Raw genomic sequence first — 9,885 nt, 5'->3', positions numbered from 1 at the left:
AAATGAATAATTTTGTGACGAAGCTGCCTCATTTGTTGGCGGTGTTCTTTTCCTGTTGCTTCCAAACCATCCAGTAATGGTTCCACAAACAATGAAAATTCTGGCAGCTGGTTGTCTGAAGACCAATGGTAGCTTGCCGGTGTACTATAAAAAAGAAACAACAATAATCGCAATCATCACATCAAAATAATGAGCTCGATGCAAAATATGACTTTTATTAGCAACAATATAATAGAAATTCAAAGGTCCCAAAGCAATACCTAGGGATTTACATGACGGTAACAGTATGCATCACTAAGATTGCAGAAATAAAATGGTAGAAAAGTATAGGTAATACGTAAAATAGAATAAAAAACAATTTCTAGAGCACAGTTCGTCACCAAAATGTTTTATAAGTGATGCCATGGTCGTAATTTGTTCGGTAGAATTACAGAGGTACTGTAATAACACGAAAAGAGCTGTCCAGCTCAGTAAAACGAACACTAGGTTAGTTGCTATGGTGCAGCACAGAAGATTCACGAACATACACAAAAACACTCTGCAACTGTTCAGCATTACAGGATTCTGTATAGCGTAAACCAAACTGGAGCTTGGGCATCTCCACTTAGACTAAGCATGCGCATATGTAGTCATCTGTGCAATAAATAGATTACAGCTACATATCCATTAGATGTAATGCAATGTAAATGCATGGAGGAATGCAGAGAACATAGTTATCTTTAGAGTAGCTGTAAACAGGCCATCGAAGCACCAAACTGTCAGTGTAATGACTGTTTCATAGACAGTGTCACATTGAACAAAAGCATTTATTTTTGCCCTAAATGCAATTGAACTCTAAAGCTGGCATTTAAAAAACGTGGCCTTCAAAGCATATAATATCACGCAGCTTCCAGAAGCATGGCTGTTCAGGTCCATTGACAATTATAAGAATGTCACCAGTCGTTCGCACAACATTTTCAATCACGATTTTTGGCATACAAATGCCAGTCTTTCCTACATCACAAATTGGGAGCCCTGAATTGCAAAATGCCTGCCTGAGCATGTGAGGTTGTACCGCGGACAGGCGGAAGTTCAGTTTTTCCATAGTCGATCTATGGAGGTGACATGTTTGTCTGCAGAAAATCAGTAATTGTAAATGGCACATTTTTTATGTTCAACAGCTTTTTTGCTTTTGCAATAGGATTTTTTGCTTCCATGCGCATTTCCCAACGGCGTCGACCTGGGCCGTGTGTCTTTATTTGTGCAACAGTGTGTAGCAACATATGCGGCTTAGGAAAAACAGCCTTTTCTTCATTGCATGTCACAAATGTTTCGTGGTGGTTTGCCACGAACTCTTCCAAGTCCCCGAGAGTTTCGGCTCTCAAAACTGACGACAAAATCAACTGTGTAATCTGCGCTGGTTGAACAAGACCCGTCACAAAAGGAGAGTCTTCTGGAAGGTAGGCCTCCAGGATGAGCGGAATGTGTAACATCAAAACAAGCGATGCACTTTCTGATGACACCACCTTTAGATGAGGTTCGAACAACCTTGGCCTGTCGTTGCTGCTGACTGAGTAATGAAACTTGAAACTAGATATGACCTTATTATGATCTTCATGGGAAAGCCGCGCTTTTCTTTGATTGCCACATTTAAAAACAAATCTATTTCTTTAGGCACAATGCCATCCAGCAGTACATGCATTGGATTATATAAATTATCTTGTGTAAGAAGAAAGTTGAGAAAAGAGCTCTGAAAAGCACAGACTTTCCGTTTATCCCAAATTTCTTATAGAGCTTCTTTCGGTAAGCAACAGATGCTGCTTCCTTCAGCCGTGCCACCTGCATTTTTATGTCACTTTAAGAATGAAGAGGGCACTGCCCAGGACGGTTATAGCGTGAATAGTTTACCGTCGGTACCAGACAAGTGTGGTAGCTATGGGGAACTCTAGCCTCAAATGACTGCTTAAATCCCGCTAGTGAGTGGGTTGCCGTTGCATCACCTGTCACAGTCGTAACAGCCCGCCAAAATCTCTCCGGCTCTATATCAGTCTCAAAAACAATTCTTTCATTACTGGCACTGTTAAAACTCTGACGAAATTACTAAAAAACTTCAGTCATTGACTATGCTTTTTCAAATCCTCTGCTTTTGCTGTCCCCAACAAAAAAATGTTGTTCAGTTTGGAACGCTTGTGAGGTGGAAGGTTCAGTAAAGTCAAATAGTACATGCTCAGCTTTCCTCGCCTCCCTCTTTTCATTCCTATTGGATTTGCGAGTTCTATATCGTCGTAATAAACACTCAGAAAAATAACATTCTTCTTGTGCTTTTAAAAAAGGGGGTGCGAACGAAACTTTGTACCGTCTCAGAAATCGGCCAATAGGGAGTCATTTTGCATTTGACAAGGATTCCTGGCATGAGGAACAATTTGTGGGTGTTTGAGGAGGTTCTGAAGGAGCTCTCCTATATCAACAACATATGCTTTTCTCTCTTTGTCAAGCTGAACCTCCTTAGGTTGCATACCAGCCGCGGTGGCTCAGTGGCTAAGGCGTTGCACTGCTGAGCACGAGGTCACGGGTTCGATTCCCGGCCGCGGCGGCCGCTTTTCTGACAGAGGCGAAAAGCAAAAACGCCCGTGTGTACGACATTTCGGCGCACGTTAAATATCCCCAGGTGGTCGGAATTAATCCGGAGCCCTCCACTACGGCGCGCCTCATCGCCTGCGTTGCGTCGGTGCGTTAAACCTTAAAATCAATCAATCAATCAATCAATCCTTAGGTTCCACGAAGATGCCGGCTTTCTGGTAGTACACTTTCCGTTTCCGGTCTGTAGAAATATTTTCAATGTCGATGGACACATCAACAGCTTGCAATATGTTTTGTGCTTCTTGCACATCATCATCGATTACTGTTTGTGTACACTTGTGCTGGCCGTCTAGCCTTCTGCACAGACTTACAATCCTCGCATGCACATCCAAGCTCTGTTGCTTGTTGTCCTCGCTATCAGAGCTAATCATTGGGTCATCTGGGTCAGCAACTGCTGCACTCTTTTTAGAAAAATGGTGGGACAAATGCTCCTTTTTACAGACACCATAATGCTTTCTGGTAGTGTCTCAGATGCACAATTTGAGAATGACAGACGCTACACACGAACAGATTTATGTCACCGCAGTGGGCAGGTTTTGTGTGCCTTGCAAATATACTCAATTCTGGAAAAAAACCCACACTTCGAACATACATGTGTATCCTGGCTGGCATGCCTGTCAGAACCCCTTTTCCGCTGCCACTGGCCTCATGAGCGGGGATGCGCGATGTTTCACTTTCATATTTGGAAGAAGCATCTGTCACAAAGATACACAAAACATGTGAGCAGAGTGTATGACAACCAACAAGTACAGTTTCGCGCTATTTAAACAAGAGCCCCGTGAAACTTATTCTAATGAAGTGAAGCACAAGCAAACTGACTGATCATGCAAAGCAGCACTGACACCTTGGTAGCTGTCTGTGAGAAAGACATCACACCGACCAAGGCAGACGTTTGACATTTAAAGCCTACCATATTGGTAGGAAACTAATAAGAATGGTTATTTCATAAAATAGTAAAACGCTACTTTAAAATTACTGTAACATAAATGGGAATACAACGTAGGTAAATGTAGAAAGGCCAGGCTTCATTTGCATTTATCTAATACCCAGAAAGAATGTTTAGAGCTTGAAAGACAAAAGTAACATGTTAAGAGAGCATGTTATTTTCAGTATACCAATATGTTGCTCTTTTCATTTTTCTTTTTGATATGAACGAATGGCCATAGAATAAACATTACTATTCATGCTTTCAGAAGGTTGCTGAGGAAATTGTGGGTACTTTCGGCGTGATGTTGAGTGCACTCACCCGTTACCGGCAGCAGTGGCACAGAAGCCTCCTCAAAACACCTGTCTTCATTTGGCCCTGCCTGTTTATATTGCAAAAAGATAACTGGCAATAAATGGTTCAAAAGAAAATCAGTGAGAATTGAGTAAATGCATAGGAATTTTACTGTTTTAGTGTGCTACGTGTATTTATTGCCAGAACTACGGAAGGTGCCTTTCTTCAGTCCAGTAATCTGTTGGGATCTAAAACGGCCGCAAATATAGGTTGTTTGCTTACATGCACTATCCCCCTGGTGAGCTTTTGGTGGTGCATCCAAGTTGGCTAAGTGGGCTTCCGAATGGCTTGGTTCTGCACAAAAAGTGTAGTCACCAAGTTGCATGAATAGTCATCGATCGTAGCTGCACAGCTTGACTGCAATGGTCTTCGTTAACATCAATAGTGCAGAGATTGTTTTCGGCCAAATACAGAAGATCAGTCCCGCATAAGTCCATTTAAATCTAGAGGCACCAGAGTGCATATTCAAGAATTTTTTATACCCCTTGCATAGTGCATATGACTTGTGTGCATTCTTTGAGCAAGCATATAAGGGGATGCATTAAAAATCTGGAAATTCTTCCAGCCAAGATAGCCGCATGAATTTTAAACCATAATTCCCCCATGAGAGGAATCAAGGTTATCTGCATGCCTGCCCACTCATCCTTTCGCGGTAATCAAGCAGCACACGCTCACACCCGAGAACTTGCTTGCCGGGCACCGTAAGAAGATGACGAGAGGACCAGTCGCTCACTAATCACATACATCACCCAACACTACATGCTCCCACGACGCACCTTCCTGCCGCCGTCTGACCAGCTAACAAAAGAACAAGTGGCCCTTTGACGGCTTCAAACTAACACATTTCCACACCCCGTGCGGCTACACCCCATCCACCCACATTGTACTACCCCCTGTGCAGGCACTGCGGCAGCCAAACTGCTTTCTTCCATATGTTTTGGGCCCGCCAGTGAAAACCAGACCTTGATGCAATCCCTAATGCAATTCACGACCAGTGGAAGAGTGAGCTTGCCATCTCAGACCGGAGTAAGCAGCTTTGGCTTGCTGGAAAGGTGAAGTCGGCAGGCCGCACTAACGGAGTCCTGGACGGAGGACCACCCACGAACCCACTCGACTTAATAAGGTGCTGCTCCTCTTGCTACTAAACAATCTGTGGCCACACATTAGACAACCTGTATCAAAATGTGCTTAATATACACGTCCTTACCTTTTACGTGCCTATATGTTACTCCCCACCAAAATTTCGGTTACTAAAATTTTGTGACCGCATCTATTAGAAGCAGGTTTGCAAACACTAACTCATCGATTTTGAGTAAAGTTTTTTTTGCGCTAGCTAGACATGAAACTTCTCATTTGGCTGTCTGACACCAAACTAAGTAAAAGCGATAGGGGTTCGTCGGCTACCTAGTGGGGACTGACTGACTGACTGGCAAATGGAAGTTCGCAGGTAGCCTACCAGTGATAACTAATCATAGAGTCACACATGGGCCATCCGTCAGTGACTGGTGGGTCATGTGCAACACTGACCCATTATCCAAGTTGCTACTGACCCACCAGAAACCCAATAGTGACTTGAGTCACGTGATCTGCGGAAGTGAAGTAACAGAAGGGGGTGACAGGGGGCCGTGAAAGGAAGTAGGGCAATGGGGATGACATCGAAGGGGAGCGCGGAGGACATCATAAATGGGAAATAACCAAAAAAGGGCGGGGATCCTGAGGGATTAACCGGCGGTGACGTCAAAAACGCAGCTTTGAACGTTACAAGCAGCGCAGAAAGCGTATGCAACATTTTTTACCTTCTCCAGCCAATTCGTCGGGCGCTGGTTATATTGCTGAGAACAGCTGAAAGGTCGCAGCCACATGTTGCGTTGGCACTGCAAGAAAAAATATGGCAGATGAAAAACGACGCAGGGACACCATAGTGAAGTTATTTATAGGGGCGCAGTAGCATTGCTACCAACGCCCCATAAAAAATAAGCCAAGAGCATAACAGTATTTTAAGCCATTATGTCCTGTTATCTCAGGCTTTGTACATTCAAACGCTTTGATGAAGGACGTTTGCATCACATACATATGAAGATGGAGCTTTCCTACAATGCGGGCTCGCGCGAGGAAACCATGATATAATTTCTTTTGAGGACACGTCAATCGAACCTGTTACACATGCTTTGTTCGCTGTTACAGGTAGAGGGCATCATGTCAGATTTTTTTGCTGTTGTTAAACATCTTCCACCAAAGGAAACGCAGACATACACGTGCTGTCTGCGTAGCACTGAAAGCGTGCTACGCTTGAGGTAAAAAAGGCATAAGAACACATCTTATGAACCTAAAACAAAATTGATAATGACATATGTTTCCTCAAGCGTAGCTACCGCGAGCATGGAGCGACAGCCAGCGGGCCTGCAATAGCATGCGACATCCATGACGGCGCCACACTGGGTTTTTCTGTGAGTTAACACCGCGGAGGGAAGACAGCCTCGGCAAAGGCAACGTGATGGGAGGTGCTGTTGGTCGTGAATGTTGCTTCATACTAAAACTTTATAGTTGATTTCATGTTTAAACTTTACAGCTGAGACGCACCGCATTGAAGTTTACAAATAATAGCCAGAGAATCTCGTCAACATGATTGAAAACAGTGAGAAAGCGAAACTATGGTCGCGAAGACGTAGTTACGAATAAAGGTATACCTAACTTGTTGCTATGCGGTAGACAAGCAATGGCCGTTAAATTTCAAAAAATATAAAACACAAACTATGTTTTATGCGCCCAGACCTGTACAATGAGACGCGCGTAAATATAACTTGCAAAGTGCAAATTATCTGTTACCGTTTTACTCTTCACAAGCACTGAAATCTGTCGCACGTGAGCGTTTAAATTTTTCGCCGGGATTCCAAAAAGGACGCCGTAGACAGAAATAGAAATTTTCCGGGTACTACATAAAATTTGCAGTAACCGCCGGACGCCAAGTAACAGAGTACGGTATGCTGGCACGGGCTTCTGTGGACTATGACAAAGGCATAGTAACTGTTTCGCTTACTATTTGGTTCCGAAAACAAATTCTGTCAGTCTTCCCGAAAAACGACAAAAAAAAATTCACGAACTTGCCAACTCGTTCATGTTCAACCGGGTTATAACCGCAGTAAACTACCATCCGGCTTGATAGGGAGCTGCTGGTTGGCTGAACGCCCCCGTTGCTCTGGTAAACCCGTCTCATTCACACCTGTTGCCATGGTTGCAACGACCCCGCTGTACGCTTGTGGTGTCAGTTGACACGAACGAGGCCATCAAGAAGAAACACTCGGAAGTGTGTGGTCAGAGAACAGAGCGACGCTCACTTCTCTTCCCAGCTCGCTGAACACAAAGACTGAGCTTAAAAGCGCGTGACCACGCGCGCGTTGAACTTTCTTTCCTCTCCTACTGCGCATGTGCGCTAAATTTTTTTATTCTTTTTACGCCCCATCCGAGTCGTCGGGCGCATTGTCAGCCGCGGTGAAAGCTTGCGAGACAAAATATACAGTATATACCTCCGCGCATGCGCCGCAAGCTTGTGTGCTCCGGTGCTTTTCTTTTTACTGTTTTGGTTTTCTTTCGCGTCAGGTTGTCCGTTTGTATATAACCGTGACACGTGCCTTTTGACGCCGCATATATGCGTCCTGCAACCACTCGTGATATAGTCACGAAAAAAAAATTGCCCCCACCTCCCCGAAGGGAATCGTGAGGAAGTGCGAATGCATTTCTTGCGCCGAGAGTACACGGCGTAGTAATTCTGACATCGCCTTGAGAGGCGCCCAGCCAGCGAACGGTCTAAACTGGAGCAGAGCGAGCAGGAGACTGTAGCGAGAGAGCGCGCGCGAGCCGACCCACGGAGGTCTGGCGGTTTATCGCTGCATATATAGGGGGGTACGCCGCGCCGAGCGCGCCGAGCCAGGTGGCTGAGAGAGGAGGCGAGCGCAAGGGGAGAGGGACAGCGGCGCACGGCAGCTGCAGCCGAGCGAGGGGAGAGGAGGTGCGGGTGCGTGACGTCACGGCGCGGGGAGGGAGAGTGACACACAGCGGCGCACGGCAGCTGCCGGGGAGAGGAGGTGGAGTATGTGACGTCACGGCGCGGGGAAGGGAGAGGGACGCGCGCGGCGCACGCCGTCGCGCCGCGAGGAGCGGTGAGGGGCGTGTCGTCACGTGGTGAGTGACGTCACTGCGCCGTTGCTACCGACGCTCCTCTCCGCTCCACGCCGTTGCTAGGGGAGAGGAGGAGCCGCCGGTTCCCAAAAATTCGTTCCAGTATATTTTTATGAATGGCTTTCAAATACGCCTGAAACTCCTTATAGCCTCTTAGGTCTTTTCTCTAAATATACTTCATATAAAAACAATGGTTCTAAACAAACTATCTTTATAGATTTTATTGTCTGAATCTTGAAAATATCAGTTTGTTGAAGCGCATGCTCTTGTTTCTTGAGGGACCAATAGTCCACGCAAAAGATCCCTTGCTTCAAACAAAACATCTTCGGGAGAAGAGTCATTCTGCAAAATTCAAAAGTATAGAACTCGGTGTAGGCTAGCTGACAATTACAAGTAAACTTTGTGAAATCTTAAAGATAACCTTTCGTGCTATTGCGGCCTGCGGCTCAAGAAAACCTTAATTGTGGATACAAGTCTGAAGTTTGATGCGCATTTAGCGATCGTTAGAACAACAAGAAAAACTACCTTCTTGAAACGTAGCGTACAGTAGGCGTAACGGTAATGAAGAACTCGTACTTTGTTTAACACAATGCACCCACAAAAATCAGGAATATATTTGCGTAACCCATGATAATTGAGTACGCTAGTACCTTGCCAACCATTGACTCGTGGTTAGCCTTGTTTTTTATGAGATACGCCAAATTATCGTTCCTCCGTACTTCCTATACACAATGTATAAAGAACATGCTAAATACGTGTTCAGCATATTTGCAGCTTGAATAAAGATACAAACCAGACAAGTGTGCGAAGCGCTCATATTTTGAGAAATACGTTTTCTTCGGTGTTTGGAAAAAATTCTACTGTTAGCTTGATATGGGTGTGTAATATCATATATGAATCTTGTATTCCCCGAAATACGTACATTCAGAACGCTTATCAGGGAGAGTATTCTGACAAAGATAATTTAAAAATTCACCTCAATCGATCCTGTGAACATGGTTGGAAATAAAGCTGTAAAGGGCACCAACAACGATTACCCATGCGACGTCACGTAAATTCACTCACGTCGCTCTACAAATAGTCAAACCAGAGAGAAAGGAAATACACTTAACCACACCAATTATTACTTCAAAGAAATATCCTTAGTAAGGTTGAATCAATGCATGATCCATGAACGGTGGTTGGTTGAGTTGTACTGGTGTAGCACATGAGTGGAAGCTCTTGTTTTTATAAAATTAAAGGGAGCTTAAACCCGGTGTTAGACAATTTTACTTCGCCGCCTCTGCCGCCGCGGACAGAGGCGACGAGATCGGCGCCAGATACAGAGGAGGAGGAGGAGGAAATCTATTCAGATTTGTGAGCGGCCCAGAGGGCGGGCCAGGGGAGTGGTTCCTTCTTCCCTGGAGCCCATATGCAATCCGCCCCACCTGTGCTCTGTCCACCAGCTGAAGCTGGGTAGGCAGAGAGGGGGCTGGACAGCAGCATCTCCCATTGCTCTTGTTGGGTAGTTGACGGAAGGAGTTGGAGGGTGCTCAGGGCTAAAGTCGCGCACCGCGATTATGTGGCGGAGTGTTCCTACTTCTGAGAAAAAATTTACATTCAGCGTCGTAGCGATTCGGGTGCATTAAGTGAAGACGTGTCGGGTGTGGGAAGGAGCCGGGATGTATGAGCCGTAGGTTAGTTTGTTATTCTCTGGAAAGGTCAGGGTAAGGTGAAGATAGCGTCTATGTGTGAATGCGATAATGCTTGGTTATCTCCCTGAGCATGACAAGCGGGTGACTTCCTCGTGCAGCTCCATAGCACGGGGGGTA

At 45.2% G+C, this 9,885-nt stretch overlaps 1 long non-coding RNA gene across 2 annotated transcripts; it reads right to left on the bottom strand.

Moving 5' to 3' along the window:
* Positions 1 to 5,774, bottom strand: LOC144139547 (uncharacterized). Of its 2 annotated transcripts, XR_013316262.1 has the most exons (4): positions 5,695 to 5,774; positions 3,866 to 4,192; positions 3,212 to 3,314; positions 1 to 144 (listed from the first exon to the last, which is right to left on the bottom strand). It is a non-coding gene; the product is annotated as an uncharacterized LOC144139547 (long non-coding RNA). The 2 variants fall into 2 exon arrangements; XR_013316261.1 differs by having other exon boundaries at positions 3,212 to 4,192.
* Between the last annotated feature and the right edge of the window lie 4,111 nt (positions 5,775 to 9,885).

Source organism: Haemaphysalis longicornis, unplaced genomic scaffold, assembly GCF_048455015.1.
Source record: "Haemaphysalis longicornis isolate Haplotype H1 unplaced genomic scaffold, Haemaphysalis longicornis Haplotype H1 scaffold_5, whole genome shotgun sequence".
NCBI classification, from domain to species: domain Eukaryota; kingdom Metazoa; phylum Arthropoda; class Arachnida; order Ixodida; family Ixodidae; genus Haemaphysalis; species Haemaphysalis longicornis.
Note: the sequence above shows the minus strand (reverse complement) of the source record. Positions and strands in the feature narration are given on the sequence as shown.